Source organism: Conger conger, chromosome 11 (genome assembly GCF_963514075.1).
Source record: "Conger conger chromosome 11, fConCon1.1, whole genome shotgun sequence".
Taxonomy (NCBI): Eukaryota; Metazoa; Chordata; class Actinopteri; order Anguilliformes; family Congridae; genus Conger; species Conger conger.
Window position 1 is genome coordinate 50,244,104 of NC_083770.1, and position 9,934 is coordinate 50,254,037.

At 49.9% G+C, this 9,934-nt stretch overlaps 2 protein-coding genes across 2 annotated transcripts in view; one reads left to right on the forward strand and one right to left on the reverse strand.

The window, feature by feature from the left end:
* Window positions 1-9,934, reverse strand: part of mtrfr (mitochondrial translation release factor in rescue) — a 221,061-nt gene that overhangs the window by 26,827 nt on the left and 184,300 nt on the right. The window lies entirely within an intron of this gene.
* The window catches only part of LOC133139995 (membrane-associated phosphatidylinositol transfer protein 2-like), a 72,043-nt gene that overhangs the window by 2,203 nt on the left and 59,906 nt on the right, over window positions 1-9,934 (forward strand). The window lies entirely within an intron of this gene.

The following is a 9,934-nucleotide window of genomic DNA, read 5'->3' on the forward strand; positions in this document are numbered from 1 at the left end:
CTGTGGATAGCAGATGGCGGTTGGGATGGATGGCGGATGGCAGTTGGGACAGTTAGACAGATGGCGGTTGGGATGGATGGCGGTTGGGACGGTTAGATGGATGGCGGTTGAGATGGTTAGATGGATGGCGGTTGGGACAGTTAGACAGATGGATGGCGGTTGGGACAGTTAGACAGATGGCAGTTGGGATGGGTAGATGGATGGCGGTTTAGATGGTTAGATGGATGGCGGTTGGGACAGTTAGACAGATGGCGGTTGGGACAGTTAGACAGATGGCGGTTGGGATGGATGGCGGTTGGGACAGTTAGACAGATGGCAGTTGGGACAGTTAGACAGATGGCGGTTGGGACAGTTAGACAGATGGATGGCGGTTGGGACAGTTAGACAGATGGCGGTTGGGACAGTTAGACAGATGGCGGTTGGGACAGTTAGACAGATGGCGGTTGGGATGGATGGCGGTTGGGACAGCTAGACAGATGGCAGTTGGGACAGTTAGACAGATGGCGGTTGGGACAGTTAGACAGATGGATGGCGGTTGGGACAGTTAGACAGATGGCGGTTGGGACAGTTAGACAGATGGCGGTTGGGATGGATGGCGGTTGGGACAGTTAGACAGATGGCGGTTGGGACAGTTAGACAGATGGTGGTTGGTATGGTTAGACAGATGCCAGTTGGGACAGTTAGACAGATGGCGGTTGGGATGGATGGCGGTTGGGACAGTTAGACAGATGGCGGTTGGGATGGATGGCGGTTGGGACAGTTAGACAGATGGCGGTTGGGATGGATGGCGGTTGGGACAGTTAGACAGATGGCGGTTGGGATGGATGGCGGTTGGGACAGTTAGACAGATGGCGGTTGGCGGTATTTCTCCAGGCTGCTGTGGGGCTGTGCTGAGTCTGTGATACCCTCAGCAGGCCTGCCTGTCACAGGGAGAAACCTTCCGCTGAATCTGCAGCCCTTCAGCTAAGCGCCAAACCTGACGCTGGCAAGCCGCGGTCCTGCAGAGCCACAGAGCCTGACGCTGGCAAACCCCGATCCTGCCGCAGAGGCTGCTGGTTTCACCTTAAAATCAGCGACTGCCTCGCACCCGAGATGCCATGCGACATGTCGGAGCTCTTCAGCTGAAGATTAAAATGTAATTAGCTGCTTTCACGGAGTAACCCGGCCGGCTCCAGTGTCTGTGCCCGGTCTGCCCCCCCAGGACCAGTCCTGCTGACGGCCCTGTGGCGGTATGGCGGTACTGCGCTGAGACAGAGACACGGCCGCGTGCGGACCCTCGGTGAACGCTGGTTTGGGGTAACGGTTCATATGAATGGGGCTTCTTATCAGCTACATCACTCCTTCATAAGCCCTACATAGCACCTTCATAAGCACTACATAGACAGTTACATTCATGAATAACTGCAAATCGGCATGTGGTCTATCACTTCATATGTCATGGCAATATCCCTTGCTGCAACCAGTCATCATACATGGAGTTTTATGACTATTTGGAGCTTTGTCGTTGGCTTACTTACTCACTCAAAAAGATTAATCATTGGATTTACTTAATAATGTGTGCAATTACTGTCCATATTTGTTTTATTAGGCGTCTTGGACTTCAACTTTGGTACAAGTACTTATTAAGTATGTGGGACTTCAACTGATTAATGGTTACACACTGTATTGTCCATCATTTTAGTGATCATTTTTTTGAGTGTATGAAGGAGGTCCATAGCTGTGCGGAAGCAAAAGTTTTTACAAATACAAAATACTATTTTAATTAAACACCAGCTTGTGTAATAGGTTTGGCTGATGGTCCATGACACCAGAATCAGCACATTGTATTATTTCGTGTTATTGATTTACAGAAACTGGTCCAGGCGGAAGCAGTGTTTTGCTTTTGCTGAAGTATCACATTGCAGCTCGACCCCACAAGTGTTCACAGTGGTGGCGTTCACCGAGGTGGAGTTCACAGAGGTGGTGTTGACATTTTGGTGAGCAGCCGTCTGCGGGTTGCTGTTGTTACTCAGCACTTAGTAGATCACTCAAAGCTGCTGATTGGCTCATTGATCTCACATCTCAGCTGATTAGAAAAATGTTTTTATCACAAAACTATTTCCCCCCTTTTTCTCCAACACTGTGCCGCTCAGCCTCCCTGTCTCAGGGGCGCGTGGACATGCGTGTGATTTCTGACACGCATGTGCACTCTGAAGCACGTGACTCGCGATTGGCCAATGGGGGTTACCCGTGTGTGATGGCACACTGTCATTCCAGCCAACCCGTGCCCTCCCTGTGCTGGGCTACAGGGGCACTCATTTTACACCATGCTGTGGAGCCGCAGGCACGGTGTGGATTCAACCCCAGCCACAACGTGTCTCTTCCCTGGCGCAAAATCCAGCTGGAATTTACCCGCTTGAAATTACCTGCTGCCAGCCATTTCAAAACTTAGCTTGAGCTGGTCAGACCAGACCAGCTCCATTCTCAACATGTTGAACTGTTCAACCAGCATCCGGCAGTTTCAAAACCTAGCTTGAGCTGGTCAAACCATGTTGAGTACGGAGCTGGTCTGAACTGTTCAGCCAGCTACCAGCCATTTGAAAACCTAGCTTGAGCTGTTCTTTCAGCAGGGTGCAGGTGCAGTCGTGCGTAGGGCGGGTGCGTGTCGATGCGTTGGCCTGTTTTAGCAGCCTGGCCCAGGCCTCCCTGGAGTGACCGTACCCCAGATAGAAACACTCGTATATAAATTTATCAATGTGCTAAAAGCGCCCGTACGTCGTGACCACAGACCTGGTCTTTGGAGACGGATGCTATATTCACCATTCATTACTGCGTGCTGTAGGGCACCTCGTACTGCCCTGACCCTTCTCCAGGACAGCGTGTGTGTATTTATGTCTATGTGTGGGACTGTGTGTGCGTGTATATTTCTGTCCATGTGTGATACTGGGAGTGTGTGTGTGTGTGTGTGTGTATTTCCGTCTATGTGTTGGACTGTGTGTGTGTGTGTGTATTTCTGTCTATGTGTGGGATTGGTAGTATGTGTGTGACTGTGTGTGTGTGATCGCACAGAGCTAGTGGCAAAGATAAAAAAGGAAATCTGGCCTTCCTTAGATTGCCCCTGAAATTATGAGGTTTGGCCTTTAATGAAGCCTGTTAGGAAGGAGCCATGGCAGGAAGAATGAGTCACAGGATTCATCTCCCCACTCCCCATTGGTTAACGTGAGTCATGTGACTGAGGTGAGTCATGTGATGGGGGCATGATGGTATATGGGGTAAGCCACCAGCCTGCTCATTAAACCCACGCTGGGGGGGGGGGTCCCTGGGTCCCAGAGACCACTTCAGCATAGGCCTTCAGCTGGAGGAGATCCAGAGTATTCTCCTTATGGAAATAACATCTCATGGTGTGCTGTCATTGTTTCCTTTTTAATTGGGTGGGGAGGGGGGGGTTGGTTTGAAAAAAGGGAACCCAGGGCCCTGGCTTGCCTACACCTCGGTCCTGAGTGTGTGCGGTGATGATGTTTTTATTTAGAGCCCATCATAAATCTGCTGTGTTCCAGAAGCGGCGGCCGGTGGGCTGGGCGTGGAGCTCTGTGGTCAGATCAGGCTTTCAGGTCACCTGTGCCGGTCATACGGGCTGTTTTTAAACGCCCTGTCTGTGTTGTGTACGCAGAAACCCACTGCTGGTGCGGGTGATCACATTCTTTATTCTTACTGTCAACATACAGCTGTGTGTGTGTGTGTGTGTGTGTGTGAGTCAGCTGATCTTCTGGCTTAATCAATGGCATCATCCCAACCGCCAATCATACAACACACCCTGCACCCCCGACACCCTGCAGAACACTCCATACCCAATGAAGGCCTTTGCTTTTGCAGCATTATCAGAGGTAGCATAGCCAGGTAGTGGAATAGGCTTTATCGTGGGGTTGCAGGTTCAAATCCCAGTCGGGGCACTGTCCTTGCACCGCAGAGTGTGAGCTGGTCTGCATAGGAGCCCCTGCTAAGGGGATAAATAATTATCATGATAAAATTATGGCAGGGAAGATACTGAACTTGATAACTGCTTTTGCATCCACAGATAGCTTGCCTGAACTCCTATGGTATGGACCCCAGGTCTGGTCCATGGGCCTCATCTCCACAGTAGAACAGTGCCTTAGCAGGATGGGCCCCCCAGCAGCCCCTACTGGGGACGCCTGGACCCAAACACTACCCTCTAGTGGGGACAAGCAAGAACCTCATTAAAGCCGTTTCCTGCGTTTAGCTGGGGGTTTGGATATGTAGTTAATGTTTATGGATATTTCATTACATTACATTACAAGGCATTTAGCAGACGCTCTTATCCAGAGCGATGTACAACGAAGTGCAGATCAAACACAGGAACAAGTGTGAAGAGGATGGACCCTCGAGGACAGTACGCCCCTGGTCAGCGTTGGATGAACTCTGAACTCTTAGGAGAGCGTCCGTCTGAGTCCTGGCACCGGGCACGCCTCGTACAGCTGGACATCCGCCCCCTATAGGTTCATCTGTCCTCAGCAGCGCAGGGTCTTGTGCAAGAGAAGTTAATCCATCGTGACACGAGAACTGCACCCTCGCAGTTGTGTAACATGTGGGCTTCTGAAACGGACAGTAGTTGTGACGTGCGGAGGCGTTGTCAGGTGCTGGGGCTCCTCCTTGTTTGCAGAAGCTCAGTGTGACTTCACGTTTGTTTGATTTCTTTTTAAAAACATTTTTATTCTGGCCACCCTGACTCCACCCAGTATCCCTGCGGCAGGGAAAGGTCACGTGTCGTAGGTGTCGCCTGATGATTTGTGCTCCTTTCCTCTTGGCCGGCGGTGGGTGTGTACCTCTGAGGTGCTGGCGTCAGGCTGTGTGCCAGTGAGGAGGTGTGACGGCCCTTTCACTCCTGCATCGGACTGCAGGTCGGTTTGAGCGCTGCTGTCGGGCGAAGGGCTCTTCCGCTTGGCTGAGACCATCGCGCAGTCGATGGCGGAGCGCTGGTTCTCACGGCGGAGTGCTGGTTCTCACGGCGGAGCGCTGGTTCGCACGGCGGTCGTCCTCCATTTTAGCGAGGGGAGACATTGATTCAGAGAGGGCTCATTCCAGTCGCCTGTTTTTCTCCCCGTTTATCTTTTACTCGCTCCTCACCCAGAAATCGATCAAGGTCCGCCATCTTTAAGGACCAACGAGCGTATAAATGACCTGTGGATCCGCCTCTTCCCATCTGGTGCGTCTGTAACTGACGTGGCTTCGAACTGACGTTTGAAGGAGCGAGGACACTCCATTTGCCTGATTCGGGTTTTCTTGATTACCCAGTCTTCATTCACTCCAGAAGCCTTACGTATCGATGCCTTTAATAGTAACTCACTGTGCTCACATTCATGGAGCCTGTCTGACAGCGATTTTCATCACATTATTGGCATTTGGCAGACGCCCTTATCCAGAGCGACGTGCAGTTGATTAGATTAAGCAGGAGACAGTCCTCCCCTGGAGCAATGCAGGGTTAAGGGCCTTGCTCAAGGGCTCAACGGCTGTGCGGATCTTTTTGTGGCTACACTGGGATTCGAACCGCCGACCTTGCCTGTCCCAGTCATGTACCTTAACGACTACGCTACAGGCCGATTTACACAGGAAGGGGAGGATCCTCACCCCAATGAGCACTGATGTGCGGCCCTCCTCTAAGTAGCCGATGTGTCGCTTAATTTCTCATGAAGTTTGTTGAAGGCTTCCAGGAAGATGAGGGGAAAACCATACTTTTCTTTTGGTTTCTGACACTTCCTTAGAAGGAATTTCCTAAACATGTATCATGGGGATATTTCTGGATTCTGTGTTATTCCCTTTGTCAGCAGCATTCCTGGAGAGATCAGAGAGTGACGGGATTTCAGCATTTCCGTCGGTAATGAGTCCCATATTTTGCCCTGATGTGCCAGAACAAAATGTAAAAACCCTCCTGCAGATCGCTGAAAATAATGTGAAAGAATAATCTTCTGTCACATTAAAACTGTCACGTTTTTTTCCCTGGTGTCTCTTTGGTTTCAGAGTTTTTCAGATTCTGTAACGTCCCCCAGCCAGGGCTCATCATGCCTCGGTCAGGGTTTTGTTGATGTCGCGCATTTCTCAAAACTACCGCAGCACAGTCTGCTGCAGAAGCCCCAGCCCTCCCTCCTCCAGATATCATTTCCCAGCATGCCGAGTGGCTCACTTCCTGTCCTCAGCTCGTCCCTTATCTCCGTGACGTCTCTGTGGTCCTCTTTCATCTCCGCGGCAGGAAGTGGGGTGACGTGCAGGGCTCTCCCGCGCTGCCCGATGGCTGCCGCCAGCAGGGCTGTCTCCGCTCGCTCAGGCCTGCTGGGTTTTACTAGTCGTGCTGCTACTCAGGGAGAAATATGTATTTGTTTTGGATTCAAATACTTTTACTTCTGTGCTTGATTGGCCTTGATTGAACCAATCAAGAGGACCAGGAGGTGGGGTTTGCATCTTTGTGACAGTATTTCATAGGGTCCAATAAACCAGACCATCTCAGTTGAGTGTAGAAAGGTATTGGAATCCAAAGCAGGTCTGTTGCTGATCATGTGCCACTTTAATGTTTTTTTTGTGGTTTTTTTTACCATTCACAGATTAATGTTTATTACCATTCACAGATTAATGTTTATTACCATTTACAGACTAATGTCTATTACCATTTACAGACAAATGTTTATTACCATTTACACACCACTGCTTTGCCGAACACTACATGTAGTCCAGCTGTGCTAGCCAGCGCTCTGCAGTGAGAATGTTAGTGTAGCAGTGTTAGCCAGCGCTCTACAGTGGGAGTGTTAGCGTAGCTGCGTTAGTGTAGCGGTGTTAGCCAGCGCTCTACAGTGAGAGTGTTAGCGTAGCTGCGTTAGTGTAGCGGTGTTAGCCAGCGCTCTACAGTGAGAGTGTTAGCGTAGCTGCGTTAGTGTAGCAGTGTTAGCCAGAGCTCTACAGTGAGAGTGTTAGCGTAGCTGCGTTAGTGTAGCGGTGTTAGCCAGCGCTCTACAGTGAGAGTGTTAGCGTAGCTGCGTTAGTGTAGCGGTGTTAGCCAGCGCTCTACAGTGAGAGTGTTAGCGTAGCTGCGTTAGTGTAGCGGTGTTAGCCAGCGCTCTACAGTGAGAGTGTTAGCGTAGCTGCGTTAGTGTAGCGGTGTTAGCCAGCGCTCTACAGTGAGAGTGTTAGCGTAGCTGCGTTAGTGTAGCGGTGTTAGCCAGCGCTCTACAGTGAGAGTGTTAGCGTAGCTGCGTTAGTGTAGCGGTGTTAGCCAGCGCTCTACAGTGAGAGTGTTAGCGTAGCTGCGTTAGTGTAGCGGTGTTAGCCAGCGCTCTACAGTGAGAGTGTTAGCGTAGCTGCGTTAGTGTAGCGGTGTTAGCCAGCGCTCTACAGTGAGAGTGTTAGCGTAGCTGCGTTAGTGTAGCGGTGTTAGCCAGCGCTCTACAGTGAGAGTGTTAGCGTAGCTGCGTTAGTGTAGCGGTGTTAGCCAGCGCTCTACAGTGAGAGTGTTAGTGTAGCTGCTTGGCCTAACCCTGTGCAGATAGATCATGCTCGCGCGGTGCTCAGGTTTGGCTATCAGGTGGAGGTCAGATGGGGGGTGAGGGTGTGTTCTGCCTCGCTCGGGAACTGGAAACCAAGAGTGTGGTTTCTGTCTGCCGTGCGGTCAACAAACCCAGCACAGCTGCCAGCCAAAGTCTCTCTATCTCTCCCTTTCTCTTTCTCTCCATTCAATTTAAAATGCATTCAGTGTGCTTTATTGGCATGACAAATTTGTGCAATTATATTGCCAAAGCTTTTTGGATGAGAAAACGTTAACAGCAACATGAAAAAAGTAACAATAACATCTGGATAATGTGTATATAAACAGTAACACTAACTGTGTGTGCGTGCGTGCCTGCCTGCCTGCCTGCCTGCCTGCCTGCCTGCCTGCGTGCGTGTGTGTGTGTGTGTGTGCATGTGTGTGTGTGTGTGTGTGTGTGTGTGAAATGCTATCGGTTTATGTTTCTCTCTCTCTTCTGGGGTTGAAGTGTGCAGTTGTCACTTAACTCCTACCGAGTCCCCTCTTTGTAGGAGTTAGCTGTTTTTTAAACATTTATTTTACGTTTATCGAACCAGCAATGGAATGGAGGACAGCTCGGGTCTGCAGCGGATTCTCCGCCCGTCGGCTTTAAGCTGTAACCGCCCCGTGCGGCCCTCACCTCCCTCTCCTCTGTGGATCTGGGCTCAGCTGAGGCTGACAGCTCCCTGACTGAACACAGACCCCCCCACCCCCCACCCCCCGTGTCTTAAAATGACAAACAGGAAGGCACTCAAAAATATGCCAGAGCTCTCTCTTGCTTTTTCCGCTTGCCTGAAGGTTTTTTTTTTTCCCCGCTGTCACAATGAAACACTTTTTTTTTTTTTGTACTTTTTTTCGCAACTTTTTTTTTTTTTTCTCATCGTAGCGGATGTTTGTGGGGGGGGGAGAGCGAGCGTCGGCCTCGCTGAGCGACAGGGAGAGCCAGCGCCTCCTCTCTGGTGTCAGAGGATGTTCCTCTTTGATGTGTCCCGTTTGAACAGCGCTGACACCAGCCATCCGAGCCGGCCGCGGTTATCTGACCCTCTGATGCGACAGGTCGGCGGAGTGGTGACGATACGGTCGCCCTTTGCCACCGGGGAGTCGAGCCGCGCTTTCCCTGCGAACTCGCTGACGGCAGGGAACTCCGTCCGCACGCTGGCACAAAGCGGCTGCACGTGGAGGTGTGCTCACCTTTATTTCTCAGTTCAATTTGGCCCAACTCACACTGTTGACTGCACAGTCAACTTGCCTCAAAAGCGCCCTTGGGTTGAAATGGGGTGCTGGTTCTGAGTTGTACAGTTAATAATCCCCTGCTCTACATTCCTTTTTTGTGCAGGAAGGCTCTAATTTATTATTGTGTTGATGGTTGCCGATGTGTGCGGCAGATATGCTCTATAAGTAGAGTATCTTTGGCAGAAGCCCAGGGCCTCTGAAAGCTGAACAGTAAGAGGCAGTGGCTGTTTAACACCCCTTTTCTTTCAAAGCGTGAAAATGACATACCCAAAATAAAATGGTTACTATTCTTGAAACTTTTTGACTACAGGCATAATCCTGGTCTCTTCTGAAAGGTAACCCTGTGGGGGTTGTCTCCCAAGAGTCAGAATTACTCCAAATATTACTAAATCAAATTTACAGAAGCTCAAACACAGTGAAAGCGGAAGCTTTTTTTCCTTACTGAAAAGATTTTCTGTTTTGACTGGATACATGTTATTGTAGCCGTGGCTGGTGCAGTTAGAAACACAATGAAGCCAAGTCACCGAAAATGAGAATTCTGCATTGTTTTCTCTAATGTATGTCAGGCAGTTTTCTAAAAAGGGCATTTGGAGACTCCAAAAGGACACTAAATTATGTTATGGGTCTTGTGAAGTGTGCATTTTGCATACAAAACTATACAGCACTTTTTATCCTGTTTTCACTTCCCCCCCCACTTCCCACCTCAGACAGCAGCAGGTTATGAAGATCATAAACAAAAGCACAATAATCACAGTCATGCCATCTTGTATACTTATATGTTCATTGAGGTCCATTGATTGAAGTTTTAGTCAAACACCCAACCCCCACCAACATTTTTGATGCTGATCAACTGATGCATGATGTACCATCTTACCTGCTAGCAGCCCCCAGGCGGCTTGCTAACGATGTTAGACACACTGTGCCAAGCTGCCACTCTGTTTAGAGGATTTCTGAAATGATTTTGGCACTGCTGCTGTGCAGTACTGTGCGTACGAACTGGACTGCTAATGAACTCCTCGCTTGCGTTAGATTAGCAAGCCAGGGAGCCACTCTCGGTTGATGTAACGCGATTCTGTAGTAAACCACCTTAAATTAGATTGCTAACCTGCTAATTGCATCAGCAGGCTAACTGAATTAGCACAACTGTAGGTAGATTGT